A 9,915-nucleotide genomic window follows, 5' to 3' on the forward strand; every position below is an offset into this window, starting at 1 on the left:
AAATGAAGTGCCATAGCATTGACTTGGATCCATTGATTGGCAAACAAGACAATCGCCCTATTACTAGAGTAACTAGTTTTATGAAATTCATAATTGTTACTATTTTAGTTGTTAGTATTACTAATTCAGTTTCTGTTTTTATTACATAGTTATTACTGATTATCTATATTTATCTGGTTATACATTAATAGAGGATATTTTAGTCATTCTCTGACTCTAGGGAAGTCTCTATGTGATTCAAGACTTCAAGATGATTACTATTTTTATTGCTTACTGTCTAGGGTTCTGATTAGCCCAATATCTGACTTGGGTTTGTTTCTAGGTAGCGATGCTCTAATTGCTAATCCTACGCTTCCCCTTAATTCACCCTCGAATTGAAGGAATAGATTGGCTCTCGAATTAAAGGAATATTTGAACGTCCAACATTCTCGATCACTCTTGCGGTATATAACACCATTGTCTCACAGTCTGATTACCTATTCGTACCCCTCATCGGTATAACCTGCACACTGGTCCTTCAACCATATATGTCTGATACGTGATCACTGAAGATGCTTGGACGTGTTATAATTACTGTGGTTACTCTAATTGTAACCCACTCTCACGAGTGTCTTTGGGCCCCTTTGGCCATTTATGTCCCTCACAGACTAAGTCTTATCTTTACGTACCACCCTAAACTCTTACGGACCTTAATCGGTTCAAATATTATCATTTTGAGTGCGTAGTATCGATACTCTAGGTGTAGTATCGATACTCTAGGGTAAGTTTCGATACTCTAGGGTAAGTTTCGATACCAAAATGGATTCTGTTGCTGAAAGTATCAATACTCTTGGAAAGTATCGATACTTTGAGGTAAAGTTTTGATACTCTTGAAAAGTATCGATACTCTTGGCTTGAAATCCCTTAATTTTGCCCCAATTCATTCAATATTGATAATGTTCATCCCAATATCGATACTCTTGCCCAAAAATGGGTATTATAGGCTCGAGAAACACTTAAAATTCATCTCAAATGACTTTGTTTGAGTTCTAAATTGATTATGAAGTTCTAGTAAGTTATTTAGGGTTCTTAGGTGTCTCAAAAACATATTTTTAACAACATGATTTAATTGAGAAATCAAATATGAACCCTAAAATGCTCAACTACTCAACTCTTAGCAAAAACTTGTAATTTATGGAATTTAAATACTATTAAGGATTAGAAATACACTACCTTGATGATTGAATCCTTAAATTGAGCTCATTTAGCTAGAAATCATTCCCCACCAAGACCTGGATGATAAAACCTTTAACTTTCTCATGCAAACAAAGAACCCATGGCTTGAATGGTTAAATCAATGTTGCTTGAGGGGTTAAGAACGAAAATAAAACTTGAATTGGGCTCAAGTGCATACCTTTTCTAAGAAACTTGGATAGGAGGGAAGAAGAGAAAATGAGAAGATAGGAAAATAAAGAGAAAATAGAGATGGAAAAGATAAAAAGTCTTCATATTTCCAAAACAAGAAAATTACACTAAAGGTCATTCCCCATATTTATAAAATTCACAAATCTCCTTTTTATGCTTAATTAGGATCAAGTCCAATCTAATTAAGCCCAACAACTTGAATTATAAATTCTACAAGGTCCACTTACATCTTGGGTAAACCTAAAACTACTAGCATGAATTTTGGGGCATTACAATTCTCCCATTCTTAAAAGAAATTTTATCCTCGAAATTTACTTGATTCGAACGACCTCTCCATAAATTTGGAAGCGCTTAAACCTTATATAAATTAATTCTCAAGAAAGAAGTCATCCCAATCATACATGTTGTTTGGGACTCGCAAAATATATCTACTATTTTCTTAGGGCGTCATCCACACTAAACTTTAAGCGAAAACCTTTGAAGATCAACAAACTAAGGGAATCACGTTCTGGTTATCTGATAGACTAATATTGCATGCTCTAAGAGTTTTCCTACAAATAACGTTACTCCAAAATCATTGCTATCGTTGAATCTATCTCCGGCTAACCTTACTCAATCGAGTTAATTCACTACATAACTCGATAACCCTTTTACCTACTAAATATAGGTAATTCATCATGCCAACCTGAAGATCCTATGGCACTTGCCAACACTGTCTCGGTACCACTATTGAAGACATGCTAAATACTCTCGACTAACCCCGATCTCTATGCATCTATTATACCACTCTGATTTAATCATTAACCATGCTACCTGACTGTTTCTTATTACCTTACGACTTTCATATGCCCTACTCATCTGATTGAGTATATAAGGCACTAACAATTGGAAATCGATCCCTCACCGAGCAAATCTAACAACATCTGACTCTTCTGGAGAGCACGCCTCACAAGACGGAGATTGTTCACAACCGCACTCTGAATAAAGATTCTGAGATTTTGTCTGACATTCAATATTATCTACCATTACTGAGCTATTCGAAGATAACTGTTGCTAGTTGTACGATGCTTAATGGACTTAAATTTCTTTGATCTGAAGCACTAAAATTCTTAGTACTACGCAACACTGACTACTACTGTGGGTTGGATATAGCTCGTGCTCATATACCAAAACGAAGGCACCACTGACGAGGCTCGACTCACCTAGCTGATGCACTTACTATTTAAGCATGAAATCCTAGTGACGCTTAGGTTTCACTCCACCTCAAGACTCAATCTCACTATGACACCTATAGTAAAATTAGAATATGGTGTGAAATTTTGAAACTAGTGCATTGGAATATACACCGAGCCAACAACTACCCTTAGGTCGACGATCGAGTCTGGTTCCAAGCCCTCAACGACTTTCTAAGGTAACCTTGCCTAATACACTAAGGTATAATTTCTAGCCACTTGGATCCATACCCTTGGATTCTTTATTTGACATCTCATCTACACCATTAACACCTTGTCTATGTATCTCTCTAATATGCCAAGTTGAATTAAAAACTGGTTAATCTGTTTCACTACTCTCATGTCTGAACACAATTGACATCTCCCAGAGAAGGTTCCTAATCAAGTTAAACTACTTATATCACTTTCGTGGATCGATATTGTTATTGGAACTAGGGCAACCTTAACCATAGGCACTAAGGATCTACATCCATAACACTTCCTTGAAACTTTAAAACACATTCATCACTGATTATTACGTTAATTCTCGTACTCTAAGTAATCCAAGACTCAATTGGAGCTTCTAAAGCTCGACACTGATTATGGAGATAACAGTCTCCCACAATACCCTACAACTAACCTCTGACTTGACTGTAGTGATTGAGCTAGCATCACTAGTCTCTGCTTACGTGGAATTATGATCATTCTTGCTACTGATTGAGATAGACATATTGATAAGCAAGTCCTTACCCTCGGGGTACTTGACTCACCCAACAACTTATCCTCATGCTCTGCTTTAAAAAACTCTAAGCGGGTCTGACGCTAACTGAATACTGATATCCAAATGAATCCCCTCAAGAGACTTCTTGAACTTCAAGGACTTGGCCACAACCAACTATGGAGCATAACAAGTCAACCTAAGAAGGTCACCTCTCATATTCGAACACTAAGCGATCTTCCTAGACTAGTTGAGAGAACTGCACTCTCTAATCATCTATAGACGCCTCATTAATATACTTGTTCTAAACTCGCCCAGGAACTGATTTTGCCCTATACCTTTAGCCGTAGGGTCATTCTTAAAATCTCCTACTAATTGATAGTATCACCTTGAGCACAATGGTGACACACTCTAACTTACCCTACGGGGTAAGACAAAACTGCCTGGAAGTCCAATGGTCCCTCACAATCGCTGATCGACTGATCTCAAATCCTTATCGCCTGAACCAAAGAAGTTTAATGTCTGATATTTTCTTATCCTCTCAACTCGGGACTATATTGGCAGCAATACACCCTATGTGGTTAACTAAATTGTCTGCGCTTTAGGAGTAACGTCCACTACCTCTCTGAGAGTGGAAGTTAAAGCTCTAAATAATATATAGCCTCTGCAATGGTCGTTCATGACTAGACACCAAAATCATTACCTTGGCAGAATTCCTTTACTGACTTTACTAGGGTGAGAGGTTCACCTCTCTATCTGATTCCCTAAATTACGTTCAACTCTGTCTGCTATCACAAATTTTGAAACTTAGGCTAAGGAAGGAAGAACCATCATGATTCCAGACTTACACAAGTACTTTCAGTACCTAGAGGCATGTATTCACTAACACCTTGCTAATACTGACCACTAGGTCCTAGGGCTAACTCAACCTGACGCTCTGATACCATTAAATATAACACCCTAAGCTCAAATAGGCATATAGTTCCACATTGGGCTATTGAGGTAACCCCTGATTCTCAAAATCTATTCATTTATTTTCTTAAAACATACTGAATAATATGATAGATAAAACATAAATAATGTATAAAATCATTTTACAAACTGGAGCTCCATGACACATAATTTAAAATCAAATAAAAAACTCTGAGTTTAATAAACTAAATACATAATTAAGGAACTATGAATACAAATGCCTACTAAGCTATGATACGATACTCTGAAGGAGATGCTGGAAGTCCTACTGCAACGGTGCTCTTCGAACTGCTCATGCTACTAACTTGCCAACGGAAAATATCCGAAGGCTGAGCTTACAAAGTCCATCAGTATAATCACTAATCTAGAACAACATAAGAATTCATAAACCCAAGCATGTTGAGGATCTGGTACTAAACAGTAGGTACATGCATGATCTAGTCGAGTGTTTCCTACTTAAGGCTCAGCTATTCTATTTTTGAAGTATGGGTCTCTAACCCTAATATTTGTATTTGTTATACATTATCTGAAAGCTATGCTTATTCTGTTGTGCATTACCTGAATATGATATTGAATACACTATGCATTGTCTGAATGTGGGATTAACTCTAGCATGCATTATCTGAAAGAAATACTGGTTCTACTATACATATACTAATATATGATACAACACAACAAACAATAATATATGCAAGACATCATGGTATGGCTGAGGGGGTTCTACATCTCGGAGCCCACGCACCCCTCTAGCACTGTCGAAGCACCATCGGGTACTCCTGGGGTAAGATTCAGAATTCTGCATCGGAAACATACACCCACTGAATTACTCCGTCGAGTCTTGGGGCATCTGGCGCCCAGTTAGAAATGAAGTGCCATAGCACTGACTTGGATCTACTTATTGGTAAACAAGACAAATGCCCTATTATTAAAGTAACTCGGGTGTCCAGGCTGTTTCCTAAGTGTCACACAATGACTAGTTTTATGATATTCCTAACTTTTACTGTTTTAGTTGTTACTATTATTGATTTTGTTTCTGATTTTGTTTCTATTACTGAGTTATTATTGGTTATCTATATTGATATGGTTATACACTAATAGAGGATATTTTAGTCATTCTCTGACTCTAGGGAAGTCTTTACGTGATTTGAGACTTTAAGACAATTACTACTTTTACTACTTACTGGCTAGGGTTCTGATTGGCCCGATATCTTACTCGGGTTCATTTCTGGGTGGCGATGCTCTAATTGTTAATCCTACGCCTCCCCTTAATTCTCCCTCGAATTAAAAGAATATTTGAATATCTAACATTCTCGATCACTCTTGCGGTATACGACACTATTGTCTCATAGTTTGATTACATATTCGTACATCTCGTTGGTACAGCCTGCGCACTAGTACTTCAACCATATATGTCTGATACGTGATCATTGAAAATGCTTGGACACATTATACTTACTGTGGTTACTCTGGCTGTAACCCACTCTCACGAGCCCCTTTGGTCATTTACGTCCCTCGCAGACTAAGTCTTATCTTTACGGACCACCTCAAGCTCTTACAGACCTTAATCGGTTCGAATCTGATCATTTTGAGTGCGTAGTATCGATACTCTAGGGTAAGTTTCGATGCTCTTGGAAAATATCAATACTAAAATGGATTATGTTGCTGATAGTATCGATACTCTTGGAAAGTATAGATACTTTGAGGTAAAGTTTTGATACTGTTGAAATGTATCGATAGTCTTGACCAGAAATCCCTAAATTTTGCCCCAATTCATCCAGTATCGATATTGTTAATCCCAGTATCGATACTCTTGCCTAGAAATGGGTATTTTAGGCTCGGGAAACACTTGCAATTCACCATAAATGGCTTTGTTTGAGTTATAAATTGATTTTGGAGTTATAATAAGTTATTTAGGGTCCTTAAGTGTTTTAAAAATATATTTTTAACACCTAAAACGTGATTTAATTGAGAAATCAAAGATGAACGCTAAATGCTCACCACTCAAATCTTAGCAAAAACATGTAATTTATGGAATCTAAATATTCCAAATGATTAGAAATACACTACCTTGATGATTGAATCCTAAAATTGAGCTCCATTAGCTAGAAATCACCCCCACCAAGACTTGGATGATAAAACCCTCAACATTCTCATACAAACAAAGAACCCATGGCTTGAATGGTTAAATCCATGTTGTGTGAGGGGCTAAAAACGAAAATAAAACTTGAAATGGGCTCAAGAGCTTACCTTTGCTAAAAACTTAGACATGAGAGAGGAAGAGAAAATGAGAAGATAGGAAAATAAAGAGAAAATGAAGATGGAAAAGATAAAAAGTCTCTATCTTTTCAAAATAGGAAAATTACACTAAAGGTCCTTCCTCATATTTATAAAATTCACAAATCTTATTTTTATGCTTAATTGGGATGAAGTATATTCCAATTAATCCCAACAACTTGAATTATAAATTATGCAGGGTCTTCTTACCTCTCAGGTAGACCCGAAACTACTAGCCTGGAATTTGGGGTGTTACACCAACAAATTCCTACTTGGGCAACATATGTTTCTTGGTAAATGTATAACCTTATGAGCTCAATAGTTATTATACAATAGGTATTCTATAACAATCTCATCCATCAACTATATCCATATAGGATCAAATTGGCCTTTGCCATATCAATCATGGCTAGACTCATCAATAGTAACTTATACAAACACCCTCAAATAACATAGATCAATCATTAAGTCTAACATGGAAATTACATGCAATGTGAACCACACATGTCTATTTCTAACTGGTCATCCTTAGTGAGATCAAATTTTACCAAAACCATAGTGTGGATAAATAAAAAAACTTAGTTATGTAGAAAATAACTTTAAAATAAACATCCTTAAATTGAAGTAACTAATATTGTATTTATAATAAATAAACATTAAATATAAACTCCTACTAAAACCTAATATCCTTAAATGATATTACACCACATAAGTAGTGTGCTCATGAAAGACCTCAGGTGACAATTCTTTAGTAAGCGTGCAATTACGAGTTTGTACCAATATGCTCTATAAACACACAATCACTCTGAATTTTCTTTAACAATCAGAAACATAATGTCTATGTGCTTATACTTAAGATGTTTATGTTATATATGGAATAAAGGATTTCACCTTAGTTATCACATAATAACTCAAGTGGTCTTTCTTATCAATCCATAATTAGTAGTTCATGTGAAAAAGTTTTGCATCCATATTCCAATAAATCGGAGTCCATAAACCTAAAGATCTCTTACTTACCAAACCTATGATATGTGAGCATGTAACGTTTTGTTCTTAAATGTATTGTATGAATCAATTTGGCTGCTATCCAACGATCCATGCCCAAATTGTTTAAATATATGCTTAATATCCTAAAATCATACGCCATGTTTGAATGCGTTTAAACTTGAGTATATATTAAATTCTTTATTTATTTTGAAGCATAAGGAACCTTTTACATTTCCTTAGTTTCAAAATCATTCTTAGGGCACTGATCAAGACTAAACTTGTTTCCTTTAGCCATAAGGGGTATCATTTGGTTTACTCAGATTGAACTTATAGTATACATAATTGTCAACCAAATTCATATCAAAACCAAACGAGATAATCACTTGGTGAAATTTGTTATACGATTAATCAGAGTCATAGTTAAACTCATAAATGGATTTTCTTAATTTTCATTTCATTAATTTTGTATCATCAGACACAATATTCTAACTGCACCGTACAAAATATTTCACCAATGTTACCATTGAGAAACACAATTTTGAAATCCAACTTATGTAACTAAAATCAAATATGCGTAACAAGTATCATAGTTATCCTGAAACTCTTTCAATGAAACCAAAGAGAAAGTCTCTACAAAATCAATGTCTTCTTTATAAGTATATCCTTTAGATACAATGCATGCCTTATACCTGCCAACATCACCTTTTGCATCTATTCTGGTTTTAAATATCCATTTTCAACCAATTAATTTTGCACCTTCAGGTAACGAGACAAGTTTTTAAACTTTATTATCTTGTATAGAACTTATACTCTTCTTCCATGACATTATTCCACTTATGAGAGTCAGAACTTTTATGGCATGACGAAAGTTGATTAGATCATCCTCCATCATTCCACTGTCATCCTTATTTCTTGGAGAAATACAACATAATAATCTAAATATTATTTCTCTCATCTCGTGGATGTTTTTAGTGACACTTGTTCTATGAGTTTGTTCTTCCAAAATGATTTCTCATCTTAAATGGAGAGTTGTTAAAAATAATCTAATTAAGATTCTAGATTCACTTCTTGATTAACGACATGTATAAATACATGGATATCATCAAAAGTGATAATGTGAATTGAGTTATAATCCAATTTCTCCTTAAAATAAATTCCTCCTTAAAATCAATTCCTCAAACCTTATTTCTCCCTCCAAACTCAACATCCTCAAAATTAATATTATAGATCTCATCTTAAAAAAATTATAATTATGAGATCATAAAACTTATAACCCCTAAATCACGTAGAATAACCAAAGTAGTTGCTTACTGTTCTAGAATTTAATTTCTCCTCATATGTCCTAATTTATTACAAAAGAGAACAACCCTTTATAATATATTATTATCTTTTTTGAGTTGGACCCTTAACAACTACATTATGGTTTTATTTTCACCCTTATCTTTATATGCACTTTTCAAGTGAGTACTTTCAAACTTATTATGTTTCAACCTTTCTTCCTCTTGTACACAATGAAAAACGAGCTCATTTAGAGTCCATTTCTCCCTTTGAGTTGATTAGCCTCTATAGGAAGCAATACAAAAAATCACAAGAACAAGTAATTCTTCAGAAAAACTTGATCTTAAGTGCCTTAAGTCTTGAAGCAATATGAAACACATCCATAATGTACTCTCTCACATTTCCTTGACATTTATACTTTATAAAAAATCAAATAAGTCATAAGTGATATCATTTAAACCTTATTGTTTTGGGAAAACATTTCTTAATTTCGTCAAGGAAACTATTAGCCTTAGTAATTTTTTCAGATTATGTGCCCCTAAATGCTTCTAAAATATTGTGCTTCATAATTAGTAGCCTTATGTAATTTGAACAAATTTCACCTCCAAGGATGTTATCCCCCATGAGAGGTGGAAATTGTTCTTTCTTTATTGCAAAGTCTATGTTCATGTAACCAAAACCTTATGTAAGTCTCATTCTTTGTGTAACCCCCTAGACCCGGTCTGTGAGTTAGACCCAAACCTAGGTGGTCACATATCCCATTCAGAGGTTTTTTTTTACAACTTATAGAATATTAAACAAAATATATTAATATTACAGGTATGTCCAAAACGATAATAAAATACATGTCACCAAACATAACCGAAAAACATACAGAAATATATGTTCGTACAAAATAAAATAGTTGATTTCTCCTGATGCCAAATCTGCTAGCTTACGGTCTGCTGTTATCTGAAAAAGGTTAAAATTTACAGAATGAGCTAAGAAGCCCAGTGTGTTCCATACATCGTACAAAAACATATTAATAAGATATTATCAATAAAAAAATCGATTTATGCAACATGTTTTTTT

This window comes from Hibiscus syriacus, unplaced genomic scaffold, assembly GCF_006381635.1.
Source record: "Hibiscus syriacus cultivar Baekdansim isolate YM2019G1 unplaced genomic scaffold, ASM638163v2 tig00002237_pilon, whole genome shotgun sequence".
NCBI classification, from domain to species: domain Eukaryota; kingdom Viridiplantae; phylum Streptophyta; class Magnoliopsida; order Malvales; family Malvaceae; genus Hibiscus; species Hibiscus syriacus.